The sequence below is a fragment of the Cherax quadricarinatus genome, chromosome 21 (genome assembly GCF_038502225.1).
Source record: "Cherax quadricarinatus isolate ZL_2023a chromosome 21, ASM3850222v1, whole genome shotgun sequence".
In the NCBI taxonomy this organism is placed as follows: domain Eukaryota; kingdom Metazoa; phylum Arthropoda; class Malacostraca; order Decapoda; family Parastacidae; genus Cherax; species Cherax quadricarinatus.
In genome coordinates this window covers 39325870-39339500 of record NC_091312.1, presented here as the reverse complement: position 1 = coordinate 39339500, position 13631 = coordinate 39325870, and positions in this window count along the sequence as shown.

Genomic DNA, 13631 nt, shown 5'->3' with positions numbered 1-13631 from the left:
CTATGTCTAATTAATCTACAAGGCCTTCGCGTTTTACGTTTAATCAAGGCTAAGTTGTGTGCCGCTCCACTGTGTGAAGTGTGAGCGACGGGAGACTTGGACGTCGCTTGTGTTTCAAGAATTTGTGTGTTAATATCGCGACTCGATCCATCGGCGAACCACGCGTCACACTACACACAGAATTATTGTGCCTTAAAGTGATACTTTTAGTTCGCTTATAAATGGCTTTGGATGTCAAGACAGCGATATTTCCATAACTTTTTTTATAAGTGCTTGAGCCATAATGGTCGCTTATCTTCCTGTATGGAAATCGCCAAAGTTATTATGAGAGAGAAAGGGAGAGAGAGAGAGAGAGAGAGAGAGAGAGATGGAGGGGAGGGAGGGAGGGAGAGGGGAAGGTATTGAGGGAAGGAGAGATGGAGGAGAGGGGGGGGGGAAGGAGGGAGAAAGGAAAAGAAGGATGTATTGGGAAAGGAAAGGAAGGGTGAAGGGAAGTTAGAAAGAAAGGAGGAATTGATGACTGGGGAAAAAGGGAAATACCAAAAAATGGGAGGAAAGGAAGGAAAAAGGAGAGGAGGAAAAATGGAAGTTAGACATAATGCGAGGGAAGAACAAATGAAGAGAGGGAGAGAGAGAGACATTGTGTGGGAGGGAGAGAGAAAAAAAATAGAAAGTTCTGGAAACAGTGACAGGCGGTATAAATGAAGGGAGAGAAGGGTGAAGGATGGGAAGGAGGGAGAGAAGGATGAGGGATGGGAAGGAGGGAGAAAGGATGATTGTTTGGAAGAATTAAGTGCAGGAACTTACGATATCGTTAATAATACTAGTAATAACTATGGAGATGGACAGGGAGGAGAAGGAGGAGGAGGAGGAGAAATAAACTGAATAAAACCGGAAGAAGAGAAATAAGGAAAGCAGGAGGGAGAATAGAGAGGTGGGAGGGGGTAAAGATGAACAACAGTGGAGATAGACGAAGAAAAAAAAATAGTTAAAACAGAAGAAGTAGAAAGAAAAAAAGAAAAGAATGAGGAGTAAGATGAGATGGAACAGAAGGGAAAATAAAGACGAGAAGACTAAGAATGATGATAAGAAAAATATTATAAGAAAATGATAGCGTTCAGGAGTAAGAAAATAGCATAAATATAAATGAGTATATAACAAAAGGGAACTTTTGTTATATACTCGGTTATTTATGTTTTCGTAGATTCAGTCTCAGCTCCTGGTCCAGCCTCAGAGCTACTACCCACCGGTTTATCAGTTTTCCGCTAATCATATTTGAAGTGGTTCGCGGAATCTGTCACTAACATGAAGCCTGGTCACAGACCGAGCAGTAGGGGCGTAGACCCCCGAAACTCTCTCTAGGTATAACCACCTTGAGATTTACTCAGCGTCTGAACATTCTCCAGATATCGTCTGTGTTCCTTTTTCATTACCTCGTACATCATGATCATGCCTTGAAAGCGTCAGTAACATATCTACTCTTTGGCAGATCACTTAAGGCAGGTGAAATTACAGAACTGGAGAAAGTACTTAGAATCTTCCCAACTCGTTTAATCCCAGTCAATCGTTTAAATTACTGGGAGAACCTGTAGTCGCTCGAATTGTATTCCTTGGAAAATAGGAGAGAAAGATACAATTAAACCTTGAAGGTTATGGAGGGATGGATCCCAAATCTGCCGTCAGTTACTGATCATGCGGGTTGTATAGTACATGCGTCTGTACAGCGGGAAGCGGCTGGTGCCCGTGGAAGGCGGGCACCAACAGCAGGCCAGCAACTAGAAGGCCTTATATTGGACCGGGCCCTTGGGGCTGTGACCCCCGAAGATACTACATGTAATTTTACCTCTAACCTGTTATTTTCATAATTCAGGAAGAGTACCGGTCCTAGTACCGAGCCTCGGCTTTTCTGATTTTTTCCTGGGCCATCACTTTGTCATCTTTCTCTTAGATATTGTAGAATGTTATCCACTTTATTTCAATTATTAACCCCGGAGTGTTAGTAATCCATGATAATCCACGTAATCCAATCAGTGTGGCATCACTCCATTGCTGTTCATTTTTAGGATCTTCCTCAGAATGTGATCAGTAACTTTCGATCACCTCCCGGGAATTTACTACTAGGGAATAGAGCTAGTAGGTGCTAAGAAACTTTCCCATGCGTGCGTCTCGTGTGGGGTTCGACCCACGTACTCTTCATTGTGAACCCAGTGAAGTAGTGAGTTTCAAGAGGAATCAGAGTCTAAGTGAGGAGTAGTCAGAATAAATACCAAGATGAGAAGGGAAAGGTACAAACAAAGAAGATTAGAAGTAATTGATACGACAAATGTTGACATAAATAGGCTTGCAAAGAAATTAGAAAAAAATGAAACTTGCGGGAAACGAGTCAGTGGAAAAACGAGAAACAATACAATCATAAGTGTCACGACCAGATTCAGGGTGTGAGGTACTTAGCGTGCCAGAGTTTGTAAGGGATAGCTCCAGGAATGTCGTCACCAAGGTAGTAGTCCCAGCACTCGTAAAAGCGGTTGAGGAGTGCCAGATCCCCTCTGGATGGATACATTCTCTGGCCCACAGTACCCGGGAAATACTTTAGCAGCGTTAATACCAGACCGCTGCCTACCGTTTCCTCCACAGTGCTATCATGCCAGGCTTTACTTCTCGTACTGTGACTTGAATAGAGAAGGCTCCACGGGGCTAGGGCCCTCATCCCTGAGGTCCTGAAGCCATCCTCTGCGAGGTGCATGACGCTAGCGTAGTCATACGGAAGCCCCATGGTAGACAGAAACCCATAGTACCCAGGGGTTTTCTCCAGTATATTATGATATTTTTTTTCAATGTTAGATAAGTTAACGAAGATGTAATCGTCTCGATCAGGCCGGTTCTGGGGGTGGAGAATGCCTAGTGTGTGGTACAACCCGTGGAAGATATTACCAAGGCGCTCGTAGCAATGAGGCCCGAGATCAAGTTCCTGGTAAGCCAGCAGGTTGAGGTTATAACCCACGTGTGAGAGGCACTGAGAGGCGTCCATCTTAACGTAGAACTTACCGCCCTCACTAAACTTGTCTTCTATCCTCACGCATGTAACGGTATGCAGGTAGGCCGTCGCGTTGTCGAAAGGGGGGTAGATGTTGTCTTTAAGTATCGGTACCGTTTTGTTGGGCCACCTGATCAGCGTCCACTTCTCCAGACCCTCCGCCCTGTCCGGGTACTCGTCCAGTAAGGCGGGCAGCTGGTCCACCGCCTCGGAAGAGCTCACCGCCGCTAGCGATAAAACGCCCCGGAAGTACCAAAGTGCCAAAATTAAAGCCAAAAGGTTTAATGACATTTTAGAATTTAATATTTTATAAAATGCTGGTCGACAGACAGGAGTCACAGCTAACAGGAATTTGTGAAAGGAGATGATGCATTTAGGAGAATATTGAGAAGTGACGGCCAAAGACGTGAGAGAGAGATGACCCATCAAGTTTTCCTGACGTCAAAATAATTCTTATTATTTTTGCTATTAATTTAAGCGCTAAACCCTGACGTCAGAGGATCCGAAGATGATGTAGCTAGGTGGGTTATGTAGTTGATCCTGAGGTTGTTAAGTAAGCTTCAGGTGTTCCACAACCTAGGAGTGGGGGGCGCCTTGATGCTGCTGATTGACGTTTGATCCAAGACATTGGAGACAAAGTATGATACCTACTGGTATAGTGTGTTCCCAGAATAACAATAACCTATGATCTTGGGTTATTAACACTCAAGCTGACAGCGACTTGATATCGTGGCCTTCAGTATGGGTCTTTCAAATACTTCTATTTGTTAATTACTTTACCGAGTGTTTGTAAGGATGGTTTTAAGCTTGTGTGTGTGTGTGTGTGTGTGTGTGTGTGTGTGTGTGTGTGTGTGTGTGTGTGTGTGTGTGTGTGTGTGTGTGTGTGTGTGTGTGTGTGTGTGTGTTTGTGTTGAATGTGAGCATAGATTTTTTTTTTTTTGCGAAGATCACTGGATTACTTTATGGTCCGAAAGCTGTGTAATTTTTAAAAACTATTCCTGTTAATAAGGCTCATCATTCGGGCAACTAATTTGTTTTCCTTCTAAAAAGTTAAATGGCTTCAAGTGATCTTAATTATCTACTAGCAATGTCTTGTTCTCTGTTGAGTGATATTTCTCATAGTCACATCTGGACTTTGCCTTATTCTCCTTGTTATCACTGGTAATCACCTCTCTCTCTCTTTAGCCTCATTTTTCTATAAATTTATTTCCCCCTTTTATTTATCTCATTTTCTCTTATTTCCACTCATTTTCAATTTAATTCGCCTTCTGGTTTTTCTTTAGTTACACTAATTTTCCCTCACTTTTCAGTCCCATTTGCTTTATATTTCACGTGCGTTAGTTTTATTCTTTCCATTATTATTTTTTGTTCTACTTTCCACTTACGGTCTTCCCTGGCCTGACTCCTTCGAGGGTTCTTCCTCTGAAAAAAAAAAAAACTCCCTTGGCCAGACTCCTCACAGATCCCTTATTTGCAATGCACATTTATTCTTGCCTAACTCCACACAACTCCCTCCTTCCTTCCCCATCACGAGCATTTTCTCCCAGCCTGACTCCTCACAGACCCCAACTCCCCAACAATCTCACCTGACCTGACTCCTCACAAACCCCCACTCCCCAACAATCTCCCCTGACCTGACTCCTCACATACACCAACTCCCCAACAATCTTCCCTGACTTGACTCCTCACAGACCCCCACTCCTCAACAATCAATCTTATCTTGATCCGCCTCATAATTTATTCCTCGTTATATAATTATCCCATTGGAATTTTCCTTGAAGATCAACTGAGTTATTTGAAGAGAATCCCCGGAGGAATCTCAGAGGTTCAGCAGTCACCTTGGCATTGTGTTGTCGTTTTCCATCGAGGCGGCGGATACACAATAATCCATAGACATGCCTAAACCATCTGTACATGAATGGCACACCTGTGAAACTCATTGAAATTTTTATTGTGGAAATAATTCGCCAACCTATGACTTCATCAGTCCAATATAGAGAAGAACGGCGGAGGTAATCAGTCTCTCGGCCTGGAGATGTGTTCAGTCCATCATTCTTGAAAAAAAAAGCAGCAAATGCTCGAAGAAGAGGCTTATAGATGAAACAGTTGTAGGTGACAACAGTTATAACTGTGGAACCTACATTTCTCAATAAACGTCTTCGACCTGTGGGCTCCGATCAAAACCGTTGATCTAAAACTTTATCATCATTCACAAAATTCGCAATTAGGTTTATTGTTATGCTCTTTTAAAAAGGTGTGAGCACTGATTTAGCCAATGATTTAACCAAAGAATGACATAGCCACTTATGATATTGTCGTTAGGCTCCCAACTTGCTGCGTCTGAGTGCATCATTTGACGCTTTTCCTTCAATATTGACTGATTTAGCAATGCGCATATCTGTTTTTCGTCAGAATTGAGGTTAGAGCTAGCGTTAGTTTATAGTTTATTATCGTTTTTTCAATAATATAACGATAGTTGGCGAATGCCGCAATCCTTGCGAATATCAACCCATATACTAACTGTTGAGTAGGCCTTGCTATTGTTTTCTTTTTGCTTTCTTGCTTTAAAAAAAATTAACTTTCTCAGAGGTAAATAAGATTCCTCAGCCCAGTTAACCTCACAGTCATACATATGTTTTTTTACCAACATCTTCAGAATTATTTTCATTTATTCCTTCCAGGTATTTACGTCCAGAAATTGTTTTAAGGAATAGGTAGGTTGTCTTCAGCCTTCTTTAGGTAAATTTTCAGTGATGGTTTTTCCGTCAGTTTCATCATACTTGATCAGTGATTCCATCTCTTGTCAGTAGTTACACTCACAGAAGATGCTACTTTCAAATCTTGCATTTTCCTCGTCATACAAGATTTGTTCCTTAACATTGTACTACAATGGTGTATGCTGAAAGTCCACCGACGGACAGCTTTATCATTCAGTGTTATTCCATTGGGATCACTAAACTTGGTGATCGTGATGCACTTAAAGTGTTCTAAAATCTCTATTCACTTAAAAAAAGCAAAGATATATGTTCCTATCCGAAAAAAAAAACATTGGTAAGATTTGTTAGGAAATAGGACAAGTGTTTCCTGACGCTGGTCTCAGTCATATGATGACCCTCCATTGGAGCTTTTGGTCATCTGAACGAGGCCTTCCACTGGCTTACCCCTCTACTCTTTAAAAATTATGGTTATGATTATAACCGTTTTTAATATGAAAATACCCCTTAATTGCATCAATTACTGAATGATAACACCTGATAACAACTGAATCAAAACATAATCCATCTCATCCATAATAAACGGAATTAAACTACAGCTCTCATACATTCTTCTTTACTGACTCATCCAGTCACTGGTAAAATATACATACTGATCCCTCTAACTTGAAAAAAATGTGAACCTTTTTTTTTTAAAATATCCAACATTCATACTGGATATTTTACAAAATAATCTGCGGCCATATTTGCACGGGTGTTTCGCATACCGTAAAGTATGCGAAACACCCGTGTAGTATTAGGGCACTGATTGAAGGAAACTCTTGAGTACGTCTAGAGGGTAGAGCCATGTGTCGCATAGGCTGTGGACAAGTATAAGTGACGATTATTTTGCTTAGTAAATTGTATATGGCGGATATTTTAGAGATTAAGATTGTGACTGTTGGTGTTGTTGGTAGCTGAGAACACTAGCGGCATCATCATAACCTTGAAAATACTCAAGAAACATACACACTGCCTCACCAGAGCACTGGACACGACCTGTGTACTGTAACCCCTGTGTCAAGTTCTCTGTATTGGATTTACAAAACCCATGGCGGGTGATATGCCTCGTTAATTTTTTAATGCAAGTCTCTCACTTTATACACATTGGATTATTAAATACCCAAAAGACTTGAGTTCTGCCGAAAATGAAAAAAAAAAAATCACAAAATTCCAATTTTAGCAAAAAGGAAAGTAAGATGTTGCTTATTTGTCATACATGTTTCTGTAATATCAATTTGATTTTATTGCACATCTAAGTGTGAATGCACCAGTGTAAATACACTGATTCATACACCTCTTTGTGTGTACACATGTTTACCATCAGCGAGATACACACAATTGTGTACATTCATTAAGTGATATTCAGTTCTGTGGAACACAAAAAGATACACGTCTGTGTAAATATACTGAGTGATGTACTTCTGTGTAAATACTGGGTTTTGCACATCTACGTGAATGTAGTGAAGTATACACAATGCAGTGTTAAAATTTATGCAACTATCAGTGTAAATACATCGCGTGAGTGCACTGAGAGAAATAAACCCTTCAGTGTAAATACACTGAATCTTGTACATTCGTGTCACTGCACTAAAAAATATTTACTTCTCAATGTTAATGCATTGTGGCACATTTTACAATACCAGAATAAAAATTATTTTCTAACCTGTGACTGATACAGATGAGTGTGACTTGGACCGTGGTTAGTGGATGGAGGGTCGAGCCTCCATCACTCCTCATGCTAACGGTGCCACTGGAGTTTTATGCCTAATAAAATACGATTCCTTCGCAACTTACATTTCTCAGTTTTAACATCTGTTTGCCAAACAAATTTCTACCTTTTTAATATTTGTTGTTTGTGTGTTGGTTCCTTGTTAGTGCTGTAAATATTGTGGTTTCTTCCCTTGAAGACATTGTCTTTTTCTCACTCGTAACACTTCACACTGTCTTGCTTTCTTTCTTCTCATGGGCTGTGCAACCATTTTTTTAAAGATTTTTATAAGTACTTCTACAATGGATCTCTGTTTTCACCCCGATCTCAATCTATTCGTTTCTTGCTCCACGACTGGCTCTGGGGTCGAGTGTGTGTCGTTAACATAGCATCTGTAGGTCATTCTGGCTTGTGAGGTGCGTTGTTCAATACGCTTCTCTGCGTGTCTGGTATCTAGTGTGTCCTTTTTTTTTAGTTTCTGCTAGTATCTCCGGCAAATGTGTATCTTTAGCTTCAGCTAGTGTGTCTGTGTCTGGCATGTAGTGTGTATCGTTCGTTTAGCTTCTGCTATGTGATGTGTGTGTGTGTGTGTACTCACCTATTTGTGGTTGCAGGGGTCGAGTCATAGCTCCTGGCCCCGCCTCTTCACTGATTGCTACTAGGTCCTCTCTCTCCCTGCTCCATGAGCTTTATCATACCTCGCCTTAAAACTATGTATGGTTCCCGCCTCCACTACTTCACTTTCTAGGCTATTCCACGGCTTGACTACTCTATAACTGAAGAAATACTTCCTAACATCCATTTGATTCATCTGAGTCTTCAACTTCCTATTGTGACCTCTTGTGTCTGTGTCCCATCTCTGGAACATCCCGTCTTTGTCCACCTCGTCTATTCCGCGCAGTATTTTATATGTCGTTATCATGTCTCCCCTGACCCTCCTGGCCTCCAGTGTCGTCAGGCCGATTTCTCTCAACCTTTCTTCATAGGACAATCCCCTTAGCTCTGGGACTAGTCTTGTTGCAAACCTTTGCACTTTCTCTAATTTCTTGACGTGCTTGACCAGGTGTGGATTCCAAACTGGTGCTGCATGCTCTAGTATGGGCCTGACGTAAATGGTATACAGAGTCTTGAACGATTCCTTACTAAGGTATCAGAACGCTATCCGTAGGTTTGCCAGAAGCCCGTATGCTGCAGCAGTTGTCTGATTGATGTGCGCCTCAGGAGATATGCTCGGTGTTATACTCACCCCCAGATCTTTTTCCTTGAGTGAGGTTTGGAGTCTTTGGCCATCTAGACTATATTGTGTCTGCGGTCTTCTTTGCCCTTCCCCAATCTTCATGACTTTGCTTTTGGCAGGGTTAAACTCAAGAAGCCAGTTGCTGAACCAGGCTTGTAGCCTGTCCAGGTCTCTTTGTAGTCCTGCCTCATCCTCGTCCGAATTGATTCTTCTTATTAACTTCACATCATCTGAAAACAAGGACACTTCTGAGGCTATCCCTTCCGTTATGTCATTTACATATACCAAAAACAGCACAGGTCTTAGGACTGACCCCTGTGGAACCCCGCTTGTCACAGGCGCCCAGTCTGACACCTCGTTACGTACCATGACTCGTTGTTGCCTCCCTGTCAGGTATTCTCTGATCCATTGCAGTGCCTTTCCTGTTATTTGTGCCTGATCCTCTAGCTTTTGCAGTAACCTCTTGTGAAGAACTGTGTCGAAGGCCTTCTTGCAGTCCAAAAAAATGCAGTCGATCCACCCCTCTCTCTCTTGTCTTACTTCTGTCACCTTGTCATAAAACTCTAGTAGGTTTGTGACACAGGATTTTCCTTCCCTGAAACCGTGCTGGTTGTCAATTATACACTTGTTTCTTTCCAGGTGCTCCACCACTCTCCTCCTGATGATCTTCTCCATGACCTTGCATACTATACACGTTAGTGATACAGGTCTGTAGTTTAATGCCTCATGTCTGTCTCCCTTTTTAAAAATTGGGACTACATTTGCCATCTTCCATACCTCAGGGAGTTGCCCAGTTTCAATGGATGTGTTGAAGATCTTTGTTAATGGTACACACAGCATCTCTGCTCCCTCTCTAAGGACCCACGGAGAGATGTTGTCTGCTCCCACCGCCTTTGAGGTGTCAAGTTCACATAGCAGCCTCTTCACCTGCTCCTTGGTTATGTGTACCTCATCCAGCACTTGTTGGTGTACCCCCCTGTTCTGATTTCCTGGAGTCCTACTGGTTTCCACTGTAAATACTTCAATAAATCTCATGTAGAGCTCCTGACATACCTCTCGGTCGTTTCTTGTGAACTCCCCAACACCCTTCCTCAGTCTGATTACCTGGTCCTTGACTGTTGTTTTCCTCCTGATATGGCTATACAACAGCTTCGGGTCAGACTTGACTTTCGATGCTATGTCATTTTCATATTGTCGCTGAGCCTCCCTTCTTATCTGTGCATATTCGTTTTTGGCTCATCGGATAATCTCTATTTTCCTGAGTTCTCTGTCTTCTGTACCTTTTCCATTCTCTAGTACACCTAATTTTTGCCTCCCTACACCTTTGGGTGAACCAAGGACTCGTTCTGTTCTTCCCATTATTTCTGTTTCCCTTGGGAACAAACCTCTCCTCTGCCTCCTTGCATTTTGTTGTCACATAGTCCATCATTTCTTGTACTGGTTTTCCTGTCAGTTCCCTCTCCCACTGAATGTCTTGCAGGAAGTTCCTCATGCCTGAGTAGTTCCCCCTTTCGTAGTTTAGTTTTCCCATCCTATTCGTGCTACTCTCTCCACTTGAAGCTTAACTATGTAATCAAAGAACCACATGATCACTAGCTCCTAGGGGCCTTTCATACATGACATCCTCGAAGTGTGTGTGTGTGTGTGTGTGTGTGTGTGTGTGTGTGTGTGTGTGTGTGTGTGTGTGTATCGCTTTTGTAATTTTTCATTTACCTTTTGTGTGTAAGCGTCGTTTCCAGGCACTACCGTGTTTCCATTTACACCCAGTTTAATCTGCTTCTCGCTTCCCAGCACATTTGGGTGAAAGCATTCGTGCGTGCTGGAATATATCAATTGTTTGAATCTAATGGTCACTCTGGCTGTAGTAAATTTGAATGGTCTCTATGACCCAAATTCGAATTAATGTTCAATTTGGTGCCAGTACATTTTAGTGGCTTTATTTTCTACATGAACGGGATAATAAAATCCTTTTCAGAGATAGTGTTTCACAGAATCAAGCAAATGATTGAAATCGGGAGGGTGTCATTGGTGTTTAGTGCATCAAGCTCAGTGTTCCCGTGATTACCAGCGACACTTATCGACAGACACTCACTGAATGTGTTTATCAAGCACTCACATTCAATAGGCAATGATGAGAGGATAAAATGGAAAAGCAATTTATTTTGGTTAGAAGTATACTGGCACACGCACACACACACACACACACACACACACACACACACACACACACACACACACACACACACACACACACACACACACACACACACACACACACATAATCATCATATAAAATTAAAATTACTACTAAATTTTTAGGGAGAGTGTACTTCTCTTCCTTCCCTTCACTCTGAAGTTATTTAAAGTTTGCCAAGCAATGTTAGCGTGAGTTAAATAACACAAAGGCACAATACCGTGACTGGAACGATACACAAATAACCCGCACATAAAAGACAGAAGCTTACGACGACGTTTCGGTCCGACTTGGACCATTGACAAAGTCACATTAGCGTGAGTTCTCAGTACCTGAGATATATAGTGAGGTGTTCAGCAGCGCTGAGATAGACAATCCCCCTTGTCCGTAGATAAAAAAAAAAGATATATGTAGAACCGAGGGAAAGATTGCAAGGCATGTGGAGGTTAATAACATCATCAGGAGGAGCCCCACAATAGCCGGATGCCCAGCAATAAGGGAGCCACCCCATCTATGTAGATCTAATGGTAACCAAAAGCGTCCAGAGGTTATCACCCTTCAAGCCTGGACAGACGGCAAGCAGGTGATGTGGGACTACACATGTGCTTCCACAACGACTGATACCTATCTCCAATAAAACAGGGAGGAAGGAGGGGCAGTTATCATTTTAGAGAGTCCCAAAAGTTTAGAAAATACCGTGAACTTGACCATCATTATATGTTCCCATAGGCTCAGAGACCCTTGGCCCATGGGAAAAGAGTGCAACTAACTTCCTTAAGGAGCCAGGCAAAAGACTCATCAGCATAATTAGAGATCCCTGGGCAGCTAGTTTTCTATTCCAGGGACTCAGCGCTGCGGTTCAAAGGGGTAATGCCTGCTGTAATCAGGGTACGCGCCCCAGCTCGGAGGAACTGGATGAGCTTTTTGCACTGTAATCTGTGACACACACGTAGTATTATGTACTTGAAATGTATCCCTCAACCACCATGCACTGTATATGCCATCTTTGTACCAGCAATGTATTTTATAAGTCTTGCGAACCATATTGGCAAAAAAATAAAAGATGGGATGGAAGGGGAAATGGAATATTCAAATGGCTTCAGGAAGAAATTCAAACACTCCTCGAAGTCTTTTTATCCACTTCTCCGAGGCTATGGGTCCCACAACTTGGACTAGAGTTGAACCCCATCATATAAGAGATATATGATGTGTGTGTGTGTGTGTGTGTGTGTGTGTGTGTGTATGTGTGTGTGCGTGCGTGCGTGCCGAGCCTAATAAGCCAAACTTTCCGAATTTCACACACACACACGGACGCAACCATTATCGACAAGTACCTTTGACAACCATTAACTATGACAACAGGCTAAGCAACTAATAATGACATTACCATCTCAGAGAAATTAAGTTATTTAATATTTATTCTTCCTGTGTTATTTAATACCCACTGGTCCTGAGATTAACAGGTCTAACACTTTACCGCTGAGCTGCGAGGCTTCTAATTGTAAAGTTTGACAGAAGGCACAGCTGTCCTGTCTGCTTCAGCGGCTACTCTGTAACCCTACTGTCCTTTCCCGCAGCCCTAGATTCTACGTTCTAGCATTCTGGTAATATTTACAGTAAATCTATCTTCACCTCTCTCAAAGCCACAGTCTGTGAACTCATTTTAAGTTGTAATGAATGAAAATAGATGAATAAACCCATAAACGTATGTTCCTACACAGTACTCTTGTACTTGAGGTCATTAAGCAAACTATTTTAAAAATGTGAGAAAGGTACACTGGAGTAAGACATCTTCAGTATGCTAAGTAGATCATCATACTCTATCAATCTTACTCACGTATTTGTCTAATCTCCTTTTAAATTAACCCTATTTATTTCAAGGAGGCTTTACCTACCTTTAACCTCCAGTATCTGTAAGCTTTTATGTAAGTTACATGCCTTTACAATAAGCAAGTTCCGGTTGATAAACTTTTATGCTTCACTTAATCTTCTTATTCTGAGTTAATCGCAATCATCCAGCTTTGCACCATCCTCGAAGCCATGACTTTGTTTGCTTTACCGATGAGAGCTACTCTCTAACCAATTATTTTCTCACACTAAACATGTAAACTGAATGGAAAAAAAAAATATTATTTACGTGTCTACTGTATTCTCTATGTTTTACAATCCATGAAAATACGTACTATCTTACCTTCCTCAGCCTTCTCGACCTAAATTTTCGGTGTATTTCATAGGTCACTATAACTGTACTGGGAACAACTTCGCTAATATTTTATATTATTCTGAAGTACACTGGGAGAGGGGATGCCAGGGAAGTCTTCCTCAATCGTATGTATTGTGCAACTTGAGAGGCATACCGGGATACCTCATAGTGATGAAGATCTAAAAAAAGCCTGCAGAGGGAATTCAGAGCTGAAGGGAGATGAGCGAGAGAGAGAGAGAGAGAGAGAGAGAGAGAGAGAGAGAGAGAGAGAGAGAGAGAGAGAGAGAGAGAGAGAGAGAGAGAGAGAGAGAGAGAGACAGAGACAGAGACAGAGAGAGAGATCCATTCAAAGCTTTCACGGCTAGAGGGGAGATCCAAACAATGCCATGTCGGGGGAGATATAGGGAGAGAAAGCTGAGATATCGGGAAAGTGATATGGATGCTGGAGGCCGTGGTGGCGGGGGATGCGCCGGCTTATCTCTCATGCTGACATCGTGTT